Consider the following 19,500-nt stretch of genomic DNA (forward strand, 5'->3'; position numbering starts at 1 on the left):
AAGCCAAGGTAATGCTTATTTTTTTGGCACCCACATCACATCCACTGCTCACTCAGGTTGAGTTTATTGATAACTACAACCCCAAGCTTTTCATGTCATATTAAAGCAAAAGCCATTTTGAGCTGTTCTTGTATCTTGTAGAATGTCTGCCATCTTGTGTCATGTAGCTTTTGTCTCAAAGAGAAAAAAGAAAAGCATAGTACTGAATTAATCTCTCCAGGGAAAGATTTAAAGACTAGGATAATAAGAAGAGACAGATGGAATTCTGAGAGAAATATGGCAAATTATAGAGCAAATCTAATTAAAGGGCCATGGGAACTTCTCCCTGGCACATAAATAAAATATGACAATCAGTGTCTGCTAAGAAACCCTTAGCAAATATCTAGTCTCATTTTTTAATTTATCATTATATAGAAGTGTTATCTTTTAACAAATAGTGGTATGATGCAAAAGAAGCTGAGAGAAGCAAATAGAGACAGGCCAGGTGGCTGCCCTTTCTCTCTGCCCACCCCTCCCTACATACGCTTCAGATGGCATAGGCTCTCCCAGCCATTTCAATACGAGACACATCTGTGACCTCGCCAGGTTGAAGGATACAACAAAAGGTTCTTAGTGAAGGAAAAAGGTGTTCATCTTCACCCCATCGTAATGGGCTCCGAGAAGGACTGGCAACCTGCAGAGTCTGGAGAGGAGAGGTCAGGACTGGCTGCAGACGAGGAAGCTGCTGAGGTGATTAGGAATTCTCAGACAGGGCCTTGTTCTTTCCCTTTCAGTTAAAAATGGCAGTGCCTCAAACCCTCTGGGCTTCCTGGACTTTGTGTTTAAGTGTTTATGCATTTTCAGGAGAATAGTCAAACAATGTAGCTAAGACAAGGTACCTTCAAAGCTGGTAAACCAGCTGGCCTCCCTGCTATGATCCCCTTGCACAGCCTGGCCCTTCAGACAAGAGCCTGTATTCTGAAGGAAGTCCTTACAGAGCAGCTTGGATCTACTACCCCTTAAAAGAAGGAGGAACTGGTGAAATTATTTCCGTTAACTTTAAGGTACCCAAGAGGACCACAGAGGTCTTATTCTTTTCAGTTTGGATAAATCTGGGGCAGTCCAAAGGTTGCCAAGGGAGGTAGGAAGACAAGTTTAATTTGCACACTTGAGCTTTACAGTCTGTCTGACTTCATTGGAGTTTACTTCTTTTTAAATTGCAGACTCAGGGCTTAAATACTTCCTTACCTTCAATGATCTTTCCTGAGCCCTCCTGTTCCTGATAAGCTGCAGGGCGGTGCTTTCGTTCCTATGATGTGTTGTCATATTAACACACACACCCAGAGTGATTACCGTGTTCACTTCCCCTGGATGTGCTTCATCTTCATTGAGTTAAAATCAAATTGCTTTCTACTTCAGTAAATCCAATTCAGCCTTCTTACTGACCATAGGTTAAAGTTTTAATTTAAAATTCCCTTTCTTTTAAAAATTAGCAATTCAAATTCAAGGTGGTAAAGCAGCCCACATTTTGAGACTGCTGGTGTTGCAAAGGGCTTTGGCTATCATCTGTCCTGAGTGATGATTCTGTTGAATTATCTCAAGGACAGAATAGTCATTACTTTGAACAGATTAGGTGGAATGATGTAAATGAAAGTGCTTTGTAAATTGTAGGACATTAAAAAATATAAGTATCATTAGCATTTATAAAGATGCTTTTTCCATTGTTGCCAATGTTACTTATTTTTTTAAAACCACTTTATTGAGGTCTTATTGACATAAAAAAGCTGTACATACTTAGCCGGGCATGATGGGGGGGTGCCTATAATACCAGCTATTTGGGAGGCCCAGGCTGGAGAATTACTTGAACCTGGGACGGGGAGGTTGCAGTGAGCCGAGATTGCACTATTACACTCCAGCCTGGGCGACAGAGCAAGACTCTGTCTCAAAAAAAAAAAAGGAAAAGAAGAAAGAAAAGCTGTACGTACTTAATGCATACATCTTGATAAGTTTCAGGATAACTGCAACACGTTTATGAAAATCACCTGTGAATCCCACTTGTGAAACCAATCATTAAACAGGTCCCTCAACTCCCAAAGTTTCTTCTTTGTTATTACTATGATTAATTGTTTTTGGTAAAAGCATATAACATAAAATCTACCCTAGGCAAATTTTAAGTATACAATGCCGTGTTTGTTAGCTATAGGCATTATGCTGTATAGTACAGCAGACCGTACTTATTAGCTTAAACTTTATATATTATAACATGGGTTTTCCTGTTGAACTCTTGTCTTCCTTCTTGTGGTTATAAACTAGAATAACTTTACAGATCGCTTGCGAACATTTTTCACCTCCAGCAGCCATTCCTGTCCAGGTGTGGGATGTGCAACACAGTGGTCCAAGAGATGATTTTCAGAGTCACAAGGACATGGCGTGGGGTACCATTGACTCACACTCTCCTGCTAAGGCAAAAGTCTCAATTTGCTGCTAGTGCATCTTTAACCTTCTCTAACACTCATTTCCCTTTGTAATAAAGACAGAGCTCAGCAGACTTCTGTCCCAAAATCTTTGGCCAACAGCAAAAAGCTGTTTTATTGTCATTGTCTTTATTTGTATGGTTATCTTCTAATTATGGTGAGTGATTTTCATATCCCAGTGATAATAGTGATACCAAAAAAGAATAAAAGTATCTTTTAAATTGACAAGCACCATGAAGTGGTTTGAGACTGGCTGGTGTTTGGGACATGGCTTTCCAGGGAGCTTGAGAGATGGGCCATGGATCAGATCACTGCCCACTGTGACAGACAACACACAATTTGCCATTTCCCATGGCAGTCTTTGACATATCTGAAGTCAGCGCTCATGTGTCTCTTCAGCCTTTCCTTCTTTGGGCCTCACACTTCCAGTTTCTTCACATGTTCCTTATTTGATGTCTTCCCACAATGGTAACTCGAGTCTATCAGTTTTTCTTTTGAGGGAGCTCCTTGTTCATCATTTTTATAGAAGGAGGCCTTGTTCTGATATCAGAGAGCAGTTCCTCAAGTTGGTTGAGAAGGGGAAGTCAGGGAGCAAAGGAGAGTTAACAGGGATAACTTGGAAGAATTGCAGTGAGGGGGATGCCTGGGAATTGTTAGGAGAACACATAAGTCCTTAGGTGTCTTTATGTTGGTGTACAAAATAGGAGTTATCAAAACTATAAAAACTCTGGAAGATAACCAAGGCAGTACTATTCAGGACATGGGCATGGGCCAAGATTTCATGATGAAGATGCCAAAGCAATTGCAACAAAAGCAAAAATTGACAAATAGGATCTAATTAAACTTAAGAGCTTTTGCACAGCAGAAAAAACTAACAACAAAATAAACAGGCAATGTATAGAATGGGAGAAAATTTCTTACCCACTATGCATCCAACGAAGGTCTAATATCTAGCATCTATAGGGAACTTAAACAAATTTACAAGAAAAAAACTAAACAACCCCATTAAAAAGTGGGCAAAACACATGAACAGACACTTTTCAAAAGAAGACATACATGCAGACAACAATCATATGAAAAAAGCTCAACATCACTGATCATAAAAGAAGTGCAAATCAAAACCACAATGAGATACCATCTAACACTAGTCAGATGGATATTATTAAAAAGTAAAAATAACAGATGCTGGCATGGTTGTGGAGGAAAAAAAACCCTTATACGCTGTTGGCGGGAGTGTAAATTAGTTCAGCCATTGTGGAAGACAGTGTGGTGATTCCTCAAAGACCTAGTGATAGAAATACCATTTGACCCCAACAATTCTATTACTGGGCATATATCCAAAGGAATATAAATCTTCCTATTATAAAGACACATGCATGTGTATGTTCATTGCAGCACTATTCACAACAGCAAAGATATGGAGTCCTTGTGCAGCATCCACGCTAATCTTCTCTGTATCGTTCCAATTTTAGTATATGTGCTGCCGAATCAATCTAAATGCCCATCAGTGATAGACTGGATAGAGAAAATGTGGTACATATACACCATGGAATACTATGCAGTCATAAAAAAGAACACAACAGGGACCTGGATGGAGCTGGAGGCCATTATCCTTAGCAAACTAAGGCAGGAACAGAAAACCAAACACTGCATGTTCTCACTTATTAGTGGGAGCTAAATGGTGAGAACACATGGGCACGTAGAGGGGAACAATGCACAGGCAATAGGGCCTATTGAAGAATGAAGAGTTGAAGGAGGAAGAGGACCAGGAAAAATAATTAAATGGGTACTAGGCTTCATACCTGGGTGATGAAATAATTTGTACAACAAACCTCCATGACATAAGTTTACCTGTGTGCCCCAAACTTAAATAAATGTGCCTCTGAACTTAAAAGTTAAAAAAAAAAACCCGGCTGGGCGCGGTGGCTCACGGCTGTGGTCCCAGCACTTTGGGAGGCCAAGGCGGGTGGATCACAAGGTCAGGAGATCGAGACCATCCTGTGAATGGTGAAACCCCATCTCTACTAAAAACACAAAAAATTAGCCGGGCGCGGTGGTGGGTGCCTGTAGTCCCAGCTACTCAGGAGGCTGAGGCAGGAGAATGGCATGAACCCGGGAGGCGGAGCTTGCAGTGAGCCGAGATCGCGCCACTGCATTCCAGCCTAGGCGACTGAGCCAGACTCCGTCTCAAAAAAAAAAAAAAAAAAACCCAAAAATAAAATAGGGGTTATAAGCCAAATTTATGCAACAGCGGTGCATGTGTAAAGACTGTCAAGATTGGGTTGAAAAGTCTGTGAGAGTGCCTTTTCATCTTGCTTCTCTGAGCCTTAAGGCTCCCATCTCTAAAACTGGTTGAAATGAGGTATTGTATGGAAAAGGCTTTGGTAAACCAAGAAGTGCTATACAAATGTCAAATACTAGTTTTTTCATTAGTTATATTGTTATTTTATGTCTCTGTTATAACATTGACATTCTGTTCAGTGTTTATCCTGGTTTCTCTTAAGATCATATAAATCTTGTGCCTTTTATGAAAGATTTCCATGGAGAGGAACAACTCTGAGACTTAAACCAATTTTTCAGCTTTTTATAAAAGGATCCAGCACTCTCCAGTAGTCCTTTCATAAAAGAGCCTTGCCTTTCCCAAGTCCATTGTCGTGATTTATTGCTTGCTTGTTGGGATTTCACCATCCATAGGTTTTTATCAAGAAAGCCTATGGCTGTTATAGTATCCAAATCTATGCATGTTAAATTATTTTTATTGTCTTTATAATGTCTGGCAACCTGGCTGGGTATAAAATTCTTGAGTACACCCTGCTCCCCGCTTCCATCCAAACCGTATAGAGAGTGTTACTTGGTGTTGAATATTGCCTTGGAAGCCAGCTTTAATGTTGCCCTTTGTACATGACTTGAGTTTTCTCGGAGGACCAGTCAGGATTCATTCTTTTTTTCTTTGGATTTCAGTGATTTTACCAGGACATCTTGGTGTTGGTCATAATATTTCAATTTGTTTTTTGGGAGCTGTGTGATCTTTTCTTTGTAGGTTTAGTTTGATTTCCTATTTATTTTTTCTTCTCAAGGGACACTAATTTTCCATATTTTTGTTTGCCTTGTGTATATATCATCTTCCCTTTCATTATTTTTCTTTACCTTTTCCTTTGCATTTTGCTATTTTCTCAAGTTGATATTCCATGCCATTGACTCTATTTTCAGCTGTTACTGTACCTCTTGCTGCTTCTGAGATGACTTCATATTATGAACGAACTGAGCAGAACACCCAGGCAGGCATCAGCTGGCCTATGGCAAATCTTCCTAGATTATCATAAAAAAAATAACATTACCACAGCTCAGATTAATAGTTGGCCAATAGCTGCTATCTTCTCCCCAGCCCGACACATGCTTGAACTCTCCATTCTCCTGAGTAAAGGACCTTACAAAAACACTCCTTAAGAACTGGAGAAGGTTGTATTGGTTTTAGTGTCTGCCATTAAATTTATCCATATTTTACAGTATTTGGCAGCTATTCTCATGGTTTTAAGAAGCAATATAGTGTTCAGAGCATAGTTATGGAGAAAACTGCCTGGGTTTTAATTTAAAATTTCCAGTTGCTAGCCATGTGAGGTTGGGCAAGCTACTTAACCTCTTGATTCCTCAGTTTTCCTCATTTGTAGAAGGGGGTTAGTAATAGCACTGCTGTGAGATGAAATGAATTATGTTTGTATAATGCTTATAACCCTGCTGGGTACAAAGTAGGTGTCTTTGAAGTGATCATAGGGTGCATTGTCAATAAACTTTTCTCCTCCATTTCTCAATCACTAAGACATGTGCATTTATCCCAGACTCTCGCATAAAAAGCCAGTGCCCATTGTGTGCAGAATAGGGTAGGACTGAGGCCAGACTTCCTGGGATCTAGTCCTGGAGCTAGCACTAACCAGCTGTGTTACTTATTTCCTATAAACCTCAGTGATCTTACCTTAAAAATAAGGTGATAATGATCATTACCTCATTCAGTTTTGCAAGAATTAATTGACATAAAATGTGTTAAGAGCTTAGAATATGTCTGGCACTTAGTACGTGCTCAGTGAATTTATGATTGCTTAAGATTATGTCAGATTTGTCAAGCTAGTTTTTAATTTTTTTTCCCAATCCCTCTCTGATTCTTTTCTACGTCACATCTGTTATATGTACCATTTTAAAGCTTTGTAATTTTGGGAGGAAGAGTAATGGGAATTGAATAACGTGGGCAGTCACTGGGCTGGTACTATAACAATATTTGATCCATAGCTATTGGGATAAGACCATGTTATCAACTGTAGAAAGCAGCAATAGTAAAACATTTCATTTCTATGGCACTTTGGAGTTTACCGTGTATTTTCTAACGTCCTGTCTAATTTAAACACAAAGAAAATATGAAGTGCAGAGAAACAACTGATTTTCTTTTTGTCTCATCACCAGGCTAGGTGTGACCTGGGTGTGCAGCCTCAGCTCGGTGATCTCAGACATCATCAGAGCAGCCCTCTGCAGTACACTGAAGCACTTGTTGGTTACACAGAGTACCTGTATATGTTACGTTAAGCATTGTAGGAAACTGTAAGAAAAGCAGCTTTATATGGCCTTCATGGCCATGTGTATGTAGTTCTGCCTAAGAGCAAAGTTAAATGAACTTATAGCCAATATAACGACACAGCCTGATGACAGAAAAAAATTCCCCAAATAACCTTGAAACTCACCCAGAAGAGGCGAGGATTTGTGTAGTGTTCCAGATGTCCCTTTGTTTTCACCCCATTCCTACCCCCGCCCAGGCTTACCTTTGCTGTCACTGGGGCTCTTTTGGAGGCTGGGAAGGATTTTAATCCTGTCTGGTCCTTTCCCAAGATTAGTGGTGTAATTGAAAATGTGCCTGCCGGGCGCGGTGGCTCAAGCCTGTAATCCCAGCACTTTGGGAGGCCGAGACGGGCGGATCACGAGGTCAGGAGATCGAGACCATCCTGGCTAACACGGTGAAACCCCGTCTCTACTAAAAAATACAAAAAATTAGCCGGGCGAGGTGGCAGGCGCCTGTAGTCCCAGCTACTCGGGAGGCTGAGGCAGGAGAATGGCGTAAACCCGGGAGGCAGAGCTTGCAGTGAGCTGAGATCCGGCCACTGCACTCCAGCCTGGGCGACAGAGCGAGACTCCGTCTCAAAAAAAAAAAAAAATAAAAAAAAAGAAAATGTGCCCACAGGCATAATCTCTGAATTGGTGGATTTAAAACAAAGCTGATGAGGGACTTCCAACAGTAAGTGTGTAAAAAGAAAATATCTCTTTAAAAGATGTTATTGATAATGAAAAAGCTGACACCATCGATACTCTTACACACCTGGTGGGGGCTTTATACAGATTCAGAGGCATCCGTATGTGTCCTGCTTATTGGTCCTTAGGCTACTCCTGCCCACAAAGTGTCGCACTCTCTTGGTGGACCCGCTAAAATGACACATCTTTTTGCTTTGAGATGATCGCTGGGTCCTGGGGTTTCTCTCCCCGCCTCTTCCCCACCCCTACCCTATTGCACATTTTAGCGTGGCTTAGCTCTGTTGCCTTTGTGGTTGTTAACACTCAATCTCAGAGACAAAGATCTAGGCAGGAAGGAGGATCTATTGTGAACTGGTTGGAAGTGGATTTCTGACCCTAAGAAAATAGTTCACCTTATCATCAGATAGAGATGCTATTTGTATATTTCTCTCTCATACATGTACATTTACTCTCAAAATTTCCTGGGCTAGTAGGTCTCTTGAGGTGGCTGAGAGACCCTAGAAGGTACCAGTGTACAACTGGGCCACATCCTTAAAGATACTGCCGTGAGGGACAGCCACAGAGGCCCGTGTGCGCCATTGCCTTCATCCCTTGGCAGCTCTCTGGGTGAGGGCTTTCTCTGTCTTTGTCTTCTCTTGTCTTCAAGATCCTTCTTACTTCCTTGTCCAATGTGTGACATCTTTTCCTCCATGAGCTCGATTTTTCTGTTCCAAATAGCTCTAGTCTGCTGGTATATTGTATTTGGTTTTTTTTTCTTTCTTTCTTTTTTTTTTTTTTGAGACGGAGTCCCCCCAGTTGTCCAGGCTGGATGCAATGGCACAATCTTGGCTCACTGCAACCTCTGCTTCCTGGGTTAAAATGATTCTCCTGCCTCAGCCTCCCAAGTAGCTGGGATTATAGGCATGTGCCTCCACACCCAGCTAATTTTTGTATTTTTAGTAGAGACGGGGTTTCACCATGTTGGTCAGGCTGGTCTCGAACTCCTGTCCTAGTGATCCACCCACCCGCCTTGGCCTCCCAAAGTGCTGGGATTATAGGCGTGGGCCACCGTGCCCAGCGTCTGCTGGTATATTGTACTCCTTTCTCTCTGTTTAGTTAAATTATTTTTACTTTGTCTTGATATATAACAGTGGCATATTAGTCTCAATCCTTTGGAACATTTTTAGGTCCTGATGCTGTCATCCGTTATGTTGAAGAGGACAGGTCAAAGGAAAGAGCCCTGTGGGGCCTTCCCTGTGACCATTTAGGATTTAGAGCCATTTGGCCTGAAACTGTTTTTCCCCAGCTACGAATCCATCTACCTTTCCCACTGTTCTGTGTCTCCAGCCTCCACTTCCACACGTGGAAATCAGGAGAGGCCGCGTCTTAAATCCTTTTGGTAAAATCCAGACATTTATGACCTCTACCTCTCCCATGGTTTACCATGCCTGACCCACAGTAGAGTTCTTAAGAAATACTATTGTCTTTTCCCCATTTCTTATTTCCTGTTTAAATAAAATAAATTTGATATTTGTCTTTCTAGTGTGTTGACATGTCTCCTATTCTCCCAAATTCCTCAAAGACCAGTGTAGCAATTTACCAATCTCATTTTCACATTCCTTCAGTGCAATAAGTGAATTAAAGCCAATTTATTATCCAGGATTGCTTCATTTATTTCAAAATAAACTGTGTACCAAGAAAGCTCTATTCCCTCAGCAAGAGCTAGCTCCAGTTTTAAAGCTAATTCTAGAGAAAAACAGACTTATCTAGTTTGTTTTAGCTATTACAGACCCTTTTAAAAAAGAAATAGGCCTTTGGATGTTGCCAGGGGTTAGAAAGCTAGCCCAGAGACTGAGAAGGTAAACAAAGAGGGAGGGGAAAAACTGATTTTGAGTGTTTAGAGTGTGTGAAATGTCATTTTTCCCTTTAACCTCTCCCTTAAGGAAAAGGAGAGATTGTTAGAGTAGTGTCTGGTCACGGCCACACATTTGGAAGGTTTCTGTAACTCTAGGGTAAAATACAGATCTATTAAAATTTTCATGAGTTTCTTATACTTGTCAAAAGTTGCCTACAGCTTAGATGATATTTTCCTGATAGTTTGTAAACTTCTACTGACTTCTCTGTTTTTCTATTCACCCACACCCATTTATTTTCTCTTTACTGCGTTTTACTCTCTTAGGAAGATAAAACAGAAAAGCTAAACAAAACAAAACCCCCAAAAACCTAAGTCTGAAGTGGACCGTTGAATAATATTACTTTAACTGATGAACAGATTTTCCTCCCACAAAGAAGGAAAAAGGGAGAAAATTCATAGCTCTTCTCTCTTTTTAAAGACTGTGCTGGAAAATTCCAAAATGTTATCGGAATAAAGGAATGACTTCAGGTGCTCAGAACAACTTGGGGAAAGAAACTAAAATTTATGGAGCATTTAACGTCACCTGGCACAAATTCAAAATGCGTTTTTTAAAGAACACACATTTCATGATTTTATTGTATTCTTACAACAGCCTTTCAGGGTATAGGATTATCCCCATTTAACAGATGAGCAAACTGAGACCTGGACAGGCTAAGTAACTTGTTAAGGATCGCCCAGATGGGAACGGACCGAATTAAAATCCAACACTTTGTACCAGGTGCGGTGGCTCATGCCTGTAATCCCAGCACTTTGGGAGGCCGAGGCAGGCGGATCACCTAAGATCAGGAGTTCGAGACCAGCCTGACCAACATGGCGAAACCCTATCTCTACTAATAATACAAAAATTAGCCAGACGTGGTGGCACATGACTGTAATCCCAGCTACTTGGGAGGCTGAGACAGGAGGATTGCTTGAACCTGGGAGGTGGAGGTTGAGCCGAGAGCGTGCCATTGCACTCCAGCCTGGGCAACAAGAGCAAGACTCTGTCTCAAAGAAAAAAAAAACAACAATCAAAAAAACAACACTTTGATTTGCTTGCTGTAAGACCCTCTCCGTGAATGTTAAACTGGTAAACCTCATACATAATGATGAGATTAGTCATCTACAGAAGTAACTCAGGGCATGTCTGTAAACATCCTATTCTCCAAAGTGACTGCAGTGTAATCTCAGGAAGGCAAGACTGGAATGAGATCATAAATAAAAAAATTGACATCTAATACATAGTATTGGTCGTGTCTGAAGAAAGACTGCTATCAGAGGGGGATGGTCAGCATGGAATTGTACACAGGAGGTCAAAGAGGACGAATATGTTATTTATACCCAGCAGAACCCAGGGACGCATGGTGAGAAGCAACAGGAACTCTTCTGTCTGGTGGGCAGGTGGGCAGCTCCGTGTAGTGGAGACATTTGCTTCAACTATTATGGTTGACATTAGCGGCCATAAGATCATCTATAGACTGAGAGAAGGCAGTGTGGACAAGTGCCTCAGGGCACAGGCTCTCTAGGGGAGCATGAGTTCATGTTCTCCAATCTTTCCAACTACCATGCATGGAAGATACTAAAATGAACTTTCCCCAGGTGAGAAAACAGGCATGGTGAAGTTATACTTGGGCAAGTCAAAGAGGGGTAGAGATAGGCTTAAGCCCAGTCTAACTTCAGAACTCTCTTGACTACATTGCTCTGTTTCTCTCTCTCTTTTTTTTTTTTCTCTTGAGATGGAGTCTCACTCTGTTGCCCAGGCTGGAGTACAGTGGCGTGATCTCGGCTCACTGCAACCTCTGCCTCCCGGGTTCACGTCATTCTCCTGCCTCAGCCTCCCAAATAGCTGGGACTACAGGCGCCCGCCACCATGGCTGGCTAATTTTTTGTGTTTTTAGTAGAGACGCGGTTTCACCGTGTTAGCCAGGATGATCTCGATCTCCTGACCTCGTGATCCGCCCGCCTCGGCCTCCAAAGTGCTGGCAGTACAGGTGTGAGCCACCAGGCTGGTCATGTTGCTCTGTCTCTTAATAGTCTTGTCATTCCTGGGGTGCTGCCATTTGTTTTCTTTTCTAATGCATAGCTGATTGTGAGGATCGGTTCACACAGGTGACTTGAATTCTAGGAGCCAGGCAATGTCACAGCTTCCTGGCCAGTTTGTGCCTGTTGGGAGGTTCCCCGTCTTTGATGCCTTTGACTCTCAGTCCCTGAGGGACACTCACTTCCCTGGCAAGCACTGCCTTGGACTGCATGAGTGATTTTCTATTGCTTGGTTTCCGACTGGGCGGGCGCCTAGCTCCATGCTGGTCTGTGCCTGGCTGAGATATCTAAGAGCAGCTCATTGCCATATTCTGAATCCCAGCCCTCAGGGGAGCAGCCAGCACCTCCGCTTCCTGCCTCCTTTGGCAGATGGCCCTGATCTGAGAGTTTAAGTGGTATCTATCAGAGAGGAGTGATTGGTAGAGACAGTAGCGCCTCATTTTAATAATTTAAAAATCATAAAATATGCCACTTTGGATACTAAAGCTTTTAAGAGGCATTTAATAAAAATGTTTAGTTGCTTTCCACAATGAGAAAACATTGTTATAACTAAAGCACACTTCAGATATTTAAGCATTAAAGCATCCCCGGAGACTTACTCTTAACAGTAAAATGTATTGCTTTGTTCAAGATGATTCTGTAGTGGAGAGGCATTACAGAGGCACGAAGAGGCAAGAATTCTTTGTAATTACTGTGCACGTTTGAATGTAAATGAGTGCTTGAAAACAGTTTGCTCTCTTAAACATCCTAAGTTTTCCCACTGTCGTCTTCCATAAGGTATTAATTGGTTTAAACAGCCTCTTTATTTGTAGGCAGCACAAAGGTTAACTTCAGTCCAGCCCCTGTCTAGTTATCATCAACTCCAAATGCTAATGCTGTTTGAATTCATCAGACAGAATTGAGCTTTCTGTATGTAGTCATGGCCTCTTAAAACTTGCAAGGCCGGGTGCAGTGGTTCATGCCTGCAATCCCAGTACTTTGGGAGGCCGAGGCAGGTAGATTACCTAAGGTCAGGAGTTTGAGACCAGCCTGGCCAACATGGGGAAACCCCGCCTCTACTAAAAATACAAAAATTAGCCAGGCATGGTGGTGCATGCCTGTAATCCCAGCTACTTGGGAGGCTGGGTCAGGAGAATTGCTTGAACCCGGGGGGTGGAGGCTGCAGTGAGCCGAGATCGTGCCACTGCACTCCAGCCTGGGCACCAGAGTGAGACTCTGTCAAAAAAAAAAAAAACCAAAAAAAAAAAAACCAAAAAAAAAAAACTTGGAAACTATATATAGTGTCTCTATATGAAATAAGGCTAGAGAAATTTTATAAAAGAAGGGTCCTCAAGTATAGATAAAAGACAACTGTATTCTATTATAAATGTTTTCTTATATCTCAGACCCAGGTAAGTTACAGGTCACGCTCAGCACCTGCCCCCGTGCATATAGCAGCAGGTCGTTGTAACATCGGCTTGTTGAGAGTGTGGATCACTATAACATAGGAGTCGTGTTATGTTGGTTTTTTTTTTTCCTCACACCAGTGCACTACATTCCAATACTAACATGTGGAAAAAAATTACTGAATATCCCCTTGTTTTTTAGTAAGACCATAGAGCAGAACATTTGCAATTTTATAATGGTTTTATTTTTAAGGTCAGGCATTTAAAGTGGCACAAAGCTTTGATGTGGGCTTACATTCTGAGTATTATAAACATTTAGCACAAGGTAAGAACTTACTTAAAAGATACTCCAGCTTCCAGGGTGCTGTTTCTGTGTGAAATACTGAAAATTTGGGATCATTTAAAAATAAATACATGTCAAAGTTGGCATGCAAAATGGGGCATTTAGAAAGCCATGAAAATAAGCCCATGCATAAAATATGGCATTAAAAAGGTAACTGTGAACTTTACAGATGGACAAGCATGAAAGAAGCTATCTTTTGCTAGGGTGGATAGGAGAGTTTGCAGCTCTTTGCTGCAAAAAATAAGAGCAGAAACTTAAAGTTGTTTAGTTGTTTTGAAATAACAGCTACACAGAGGGCTCCTTCTGGTTCATCCATATTTTATTAGGGCAGCAGTTAAAAAATTCATTAGAGACACCCATCTGTAGCTAGCAGCACTCTTAAGGAGGGCTAGGGCTCAGATGGCGATCAGATTTTGGAGTAGTACTTTACACTAAAAGAAAAAGACAATTGTTTAGGAGAATTAATAGCACAGTGGAGAGAGGCTGCTTGATGCATTTCAAAGCATACCCTTCCACTTGGTTTATGAATCTTTTGCTACTGATTTCCTCAACCACCTGCTTTGGTTGGGAAAGAGAGATCCAGACATAACAAGGAAAGAAAAATTGGATCAGAGAGTTGAGACTGTATTGGTCAATGGAGAACATAGATCGAGTGTCTTTGTGATCCCGTGCTGGGCTCTTGTGTGTGTGTGTGTGTGTGTGTGTGTGTGTGTGTAGATCATGTTGTTCCCCCAGAGAACTTCAGCAGTACAAAAAAAAGCTTGTGGTCAGAGCTGAGGCTGCCCTGGTTTACCTTGGCCTTGAACTCCACCTCCCTGGTGGTCAGGTCCAGTGCCTTTGCCTCATCTTTATTTATGAATTGAAAATAACTCTAGTTATTGAATGGCAATGGAGGGGAAGAGACCTCTCCTCTACCCTCCTAGGTTTCCTAGCTGGGTCTATGAAATTTCTATTTTTCTTTTGAGAAAGAGTTTCACTCTTGTTGCCCAGGCTGGAATGCAATGGCACGATCTTGACTCACTACAACCTCCGCCTCCTGGGTTCAAGCGGTTCTCCTGCCCATCCCTCGATGTTGTAATTTCATCAGTCTTGGTTGTGATCTGGACCTCAGAATTTTTAAAAGATGCCGCCATGATTTTTTTTTTTTTTTTTGAGACAGAGTGTTGCTCTGTTGCCCAGGCTGGAGTGCAATGGCATGACTGTGGCTCACTGCCGCCTTGCCTTCCCGGGATCAAGCTATCCTCCTGGGCACATCTGGGATGCATGTAATTTGCCTGTATTCTGTGACCAACCCCTCTGTGACCAATCCCTCCTGGAATCCCAGTGTGGTTTCCTTGGGTGATTTCTGGTCATTTTTTTTTTTTTTTTTTGCAAGCCCTCTTCTTCTTTCAGGATTTGCCTTCTTAGGGGACCTCATTTGACCCTCCTGGCTTTCCCACTTGCATGGCATGTGTTTCCAGCTCTCTTCCCTGTGGCCAGGTCCTGCCTTGGCCCTGTCCTCTGGGTCCCCACCTGTAAGCCACCCTGGGCCTGTTCTCATCCCGTCGTCTGCCTCATCCTCCACAGCTGCCACGCTGTCTGTACGCAAGTCCCAGTGGTTCTGAACTTCTTCAAGCTGGCTGCACTCAACGCTGCCTTTCACACTGTGCTTGCTGTTCCCTCCACCGGCAATGACCTCACCCTCCTTTTTGGCTTGGGAAGGCTCAGCCTTCCAGTTCGATTTCCTGGCCTCCTGCAGTGGAGTTGCTCACAGCCTGGTCTGCATCTGCTTGTTGACATGTCTGTCTTCCCCAGGGAGCCATGAGCTCTGTTGAGGACAGGGACCATAACTTTGAAAAATTAATAATTAATTTTTAGAGGCGGGGTCTTGCTAAGTTGCCCAGGCTGGAGTGCAGTGGCTATTCATAGGAGAAATCATAGCTCATTGCAGCCTTGAACTCCTGGGCTCAAGTGATCCTCCCGGCTCAGTCTCCTGAGTAGCTGGGACTACAGGGGCATATATGCACCCAAATTGAAAAAGTATTATCAAATATTTCACAGTTATGAAAATTGTATTTATATATAATTATGTGTTTAATATATAATTACACATAGGTTTTATATGTGCTGTTTGAAAATAATACAATCAGTACCTGTGTAACCACCACTTAAGAAATGGAACGTTACCCTTGAATTACTTCATAATTGCATGAATTTTTTCCTATGTATTGTTTGAGAATAATACAGTAGGCACCTGTGTAAATACCAGCAGGCTTAAACATGGAACATTGCCCTGGAGGTCCCTTGCACATCACGTCCTGTTCGCTGTTAAGACTGGTTTATCATTCTTTTGCTTTTGTTTATACTTTTAGCACATACCTGTCTCCTGTGCTGAAAGACTGTTCCAAGCAGAACAGTAATTCCAGTTTCAGTTATTCTGGGCTGAGACTGTAGACAATTAAATAAAAAGCCAGTTCAGTGTGGGATTCATCCCTTCCGACTGTGAGGCTGTTGTAAGGAAGTCGTGCCTGTGGGAATGCCACCTGGGCGTCAAACCTCTAGCCTTTGGGTGATGAGGAGGCTGACAGGAAAAACAGCGACAGAGCTTTGCCTCTGGTGGAACTCCTGGTGGCCTTCAGACCTGTTGGCATCTGTACCTGCAGTCCACTCAGCTTTCCAGATGACTGAAATGCCCCAACAGGGTAGAGTGGTTCGCTTCTCCAAGAAAGAGCAGCTGGTGAATAATCATGCCTAGGAAAACAATCTACCTTGCAAAGAGATGGATGGTATCTGTTGGTGAATGTGATGGCAGCAAGCCCAGTGCAAGATTCTGTGGCGATTCCTTGATTGACCTGCTCGGTTGGCAGATTTTGAAAGGGAGTGGGAAGGACTGCTTCACTTGCATAGAACTCTCCCTCTCTCTCGCTCCATCTTCATATCTATATCTACCTTTCTCTTTGTGTATACGTGTTTATAAATAGTTCATACGTATAGTTGTGTATAGACATATACACATTTGGATTTATATTTGTATACATTTTGTATTAGTTAGTTTTCATGCTGCTGATGAAGATATGCCCAAGACTGGGAAGAAAAAGAGGCTTAATTGGACTTACAGTTCCACGTGGCTGGGGAGGCCTCAAAAGCATGGCAGGAGGCAAGAGGCACTTCTTTATTTTCTTTTATTGTATTTTATTTTTTTTGAGACAGAGTCTCGTTCTGTTGCCCAGGCTGGAATGCAGTGGCATGATCTTGCCTCACTGCAACCTCTGCTTCCTGGGTTCAAGCGATTCTTCTGCCTCAGCCTCCCAAGTAGCTGGGACTACAGGTGTCTGCCACCACGCCCAGCTAGTTTTTATATTTTTAGTAGAGACGGAGTTTGACCATATTGGCCAGCCTGGTCTTGAACTCCTGACCTCGTAATCTGCCTGCCTCGGCCTCCCAAAGTGCTGGGATTACAGGCATAAGCCACAGCACCCAGCCTGGCAAAAGGCACTTCTAACCCAAAAGTCCACAATCCAAAGTCTCACCTGAGACAAGGCAAGTCCCTTCTACCCATGAGCCTGTAAAATCAAAAGCAAGTTAGTTACTTCCTAGATACAATGGGAGTACAAGTATTGGGTAAATACAGCTGTTCCAAATAGGAGAAATTGTCCAAAACAAAGGGGTTATAGGGCCCATGCAAGTCTGAAATCCAGTGGGTGGTCAAAATTTAAAGCTCCAAAATGACCTCCAGGTCTCACATCCAGGTCACGCTGATGCAAGAGGTGGGTTCCCATGGTCTTGGGCAGCTCCACCCCTGTGGCTTTGCAGGGTACAGCCTCCCTCCCAGCTGCTTTCACGGGCTGGCACTGAGTGTCTGCAGCTTTTCCAGGTGGATAGTGCAAGCTGTCGGTGGATCTACCATCCCGGGGTCTGGAGGATGATGGCCCTCTTCTCCCAGCTCCACTAGGTGGTGCCCCAGTAGGGACTCTGTGTGGGGGCTCCAACCCCATATTTCCCTTCCTCTGCCCTAGCAGAGATTCTCCATGAGTGCCCCGCACCTGCAGCAAACTTCTGCCTGGGCATCCAGCCATTTCCATACGCGTTCTGAAATCTAGGTGGTGGTTCCCAAACTCAAATTCTTGACTTCTGTGCACTTGCAGGCTCAACACCAAGTGGAAGCTGCCAAGGCTTGGGGCTTGTACCCTCTGAAGCCATGGCCCAAGCTCTATGTTGGCCCCTTTCAGCCACAGCTGGATCAGTTGGGACACAGGGTGCTAAGTCCCCATGCCCATAGCACAGGGACCCTGGGCCCAGCCCACAAAACCTTTTTTTCCTCCTGGGCCTCCAGGCCTGTGATGGGAGGAGCTGTTGTGAAGACATTTGACATGCCAAGGAGATGTCTTCCCCATTGTCCTGGGGCTTAACATTTGGCTCGTTGTTACTCATGCAAATTTCTGCAGCTGGCTTGAATTTCTCCTCAGAAAATGGGTTTTTCTTTTCTGTCACATTGTCATGCTGCAAATTTTCTGAACTTTTATGCTCTGCTTCCCTCATATATCTGAATGCCTTTAACAGCACCCAGGTCACCTCTTGAATGCTTTGCTTCTTAGACATTTCTTCCGCCAGATACCCTAAATCATCCCTCTCAAGTTCAAAGTTCCACAGATCGCTAGGGCAGGGGCAAAATGCTGCCAGTCTCTTTGCTAAAACATAACAAGAGTCACCTTTACTCCAGTTCCCAACAAGTTCCTCATCTCCATCTGAGACCACCTCAGCCTGGACCTTATTGTTCCTGTCACTATCAGGCTTTTGGTCAAAGCCATTTAACAAGTCTCCAGGGAGTTCCAAACTTTCCCACATTTACCTGTCTTCTTCTGAGCCCTCCAAACTGTTCCAGCCTCTGCCTATTACCCAGTTCCAAAGTTGCTTCCACATTTTTGGGTATCTTTTCAGGAACACCCCAGTCTACTGGTACCAATTTCCTGTGTTAGTCCATTTTTATGCTGCTGATAATGACATACCTGAGACTGGGAAGAAAAAGAGGTTTAATTGGACTTACAGTTTCACATGCCTGGGGAGGCCTCAGAATCATGGAAGGAGGTGAAAGGCACTTCTTACATGGTGGTGGCAAGAGAAAATGAGGAAGAAGCAAAAGCAGAAACCCCTGATAAACCCATCAGATCTCATGAGACTTATTCATTACCATGAGAACAGTATGGGGGAAACTGCCCCCGTCATTCCAGTGATCTCCCACTGGATCCCCTCCCACAACACATGGGAATTATGGGAGTACAATTCAAGGTGAGATTTGGGTGGGGACACAGCCAAACCATATAACATTTGTATTATTTTCATATCACACATGTGGGCCCCCCCAACAATGTTCCTTCATGCACATGGATGGTGTTGAAAACGCACTTTCTGTTGGACTTCCAATTTTAGGCCAAGCTTAGGCCAAGCTTAGGCCCAGGTTGTTGAATTAACAATGAATAAATCTAGAGAGACAGAAAGTAGAATGGTGGTTACCAGGGACTGGGGCAGGGGGAAGTGGGGAGTTAATATTTAATGGGTGCCATGTTTCAGTTTGGGAAGGTGAAAAAGTTCTTCAGGTGCATGATGGTGACGATTGTACAACAATGTGAATGTACCTAATGCCACTGAATGATACATTGAAACATGGCAAAAATGGTAATTTTATGTTAGGTATATGTTACCACAATTAAAAGTAAAAAAAAAAATCATAGAGAAAATGCAATGGAAGCCTCAGGAAATGGTAGGGGAGGTCAATTCCAAACCCACATACATTCTAAAATGTCAGAAATGGTCAGTTAGCAAAGTAGGGATTAATTAGATTTTACACTTACAAGTTTTTGTTGACATTTCTGGGAATAAAGAGAGAAGAGTGTGATAATTCCTCTTCTATGTCAGTTCTAGAACCTTCTTTGTTCCTCACCCTGGTGCTTACATGAGTATGTACAAATGTGTGTGTGTGTGTGTGTGTATTTGCAAACATGGACAGTGGGTGGTGGATTTGCTACTCTATTTCTAGTATTTCTGTGCCACCTTATTAATAGGAGAGCTGTGGGATCAGGTCTCTGGATGTAAACCTGTCCTTCCTTAGTTCTTCTGAGTTCAAACTGAGTAACTCACAAA

At 42.8% G+C, this 19,500-nt stretch overlaps 1 protein-coding gene, 1 non-coding gene and 1 pseudogene across 12 annotated transcripts in view; 2 read left to right on the forward strand and 1 right to left on the reverse strand.

The window, feature by feature from the left end:
• DISC1 (DISC1 scaffold protein) overlaps nt 1-19,500 on the forward strand; it is a 403,406-nt gene that overhangs the window by 41,670 nt on the left and 342,236 nt on the right. The gene's annotated exons all lie outside the window — the stretch shown is intronic.
• Nucleotides 3,847-3,947, reverse strand: LOC112615678 (annotated as a pseudogene).
• LOC112615128 lies at nt 4,939-5,049 on the forward strand. The gene has a single exon (XR_003117290.1). It is a non-coding gene; the product is annotated as a U5 spliceosomal RNA (small nuclear RNA).

Source organism: Theropithecus gelada, chromosome 1 (genome assembly GCF_003255815.1).
Source record: "Theropithecus gelada isolate Dixy chromosome 1, Tgel_1.0, whole genome shotgun sequence".
In the NCBI taxonomy this organism is placed as follows: domain Eukaryota; kingdom Metazoa; phylum Chordata; class Mammalia; order Primates; family Cercopithecidae; genus Theropithecus; species Theropithecus gelada.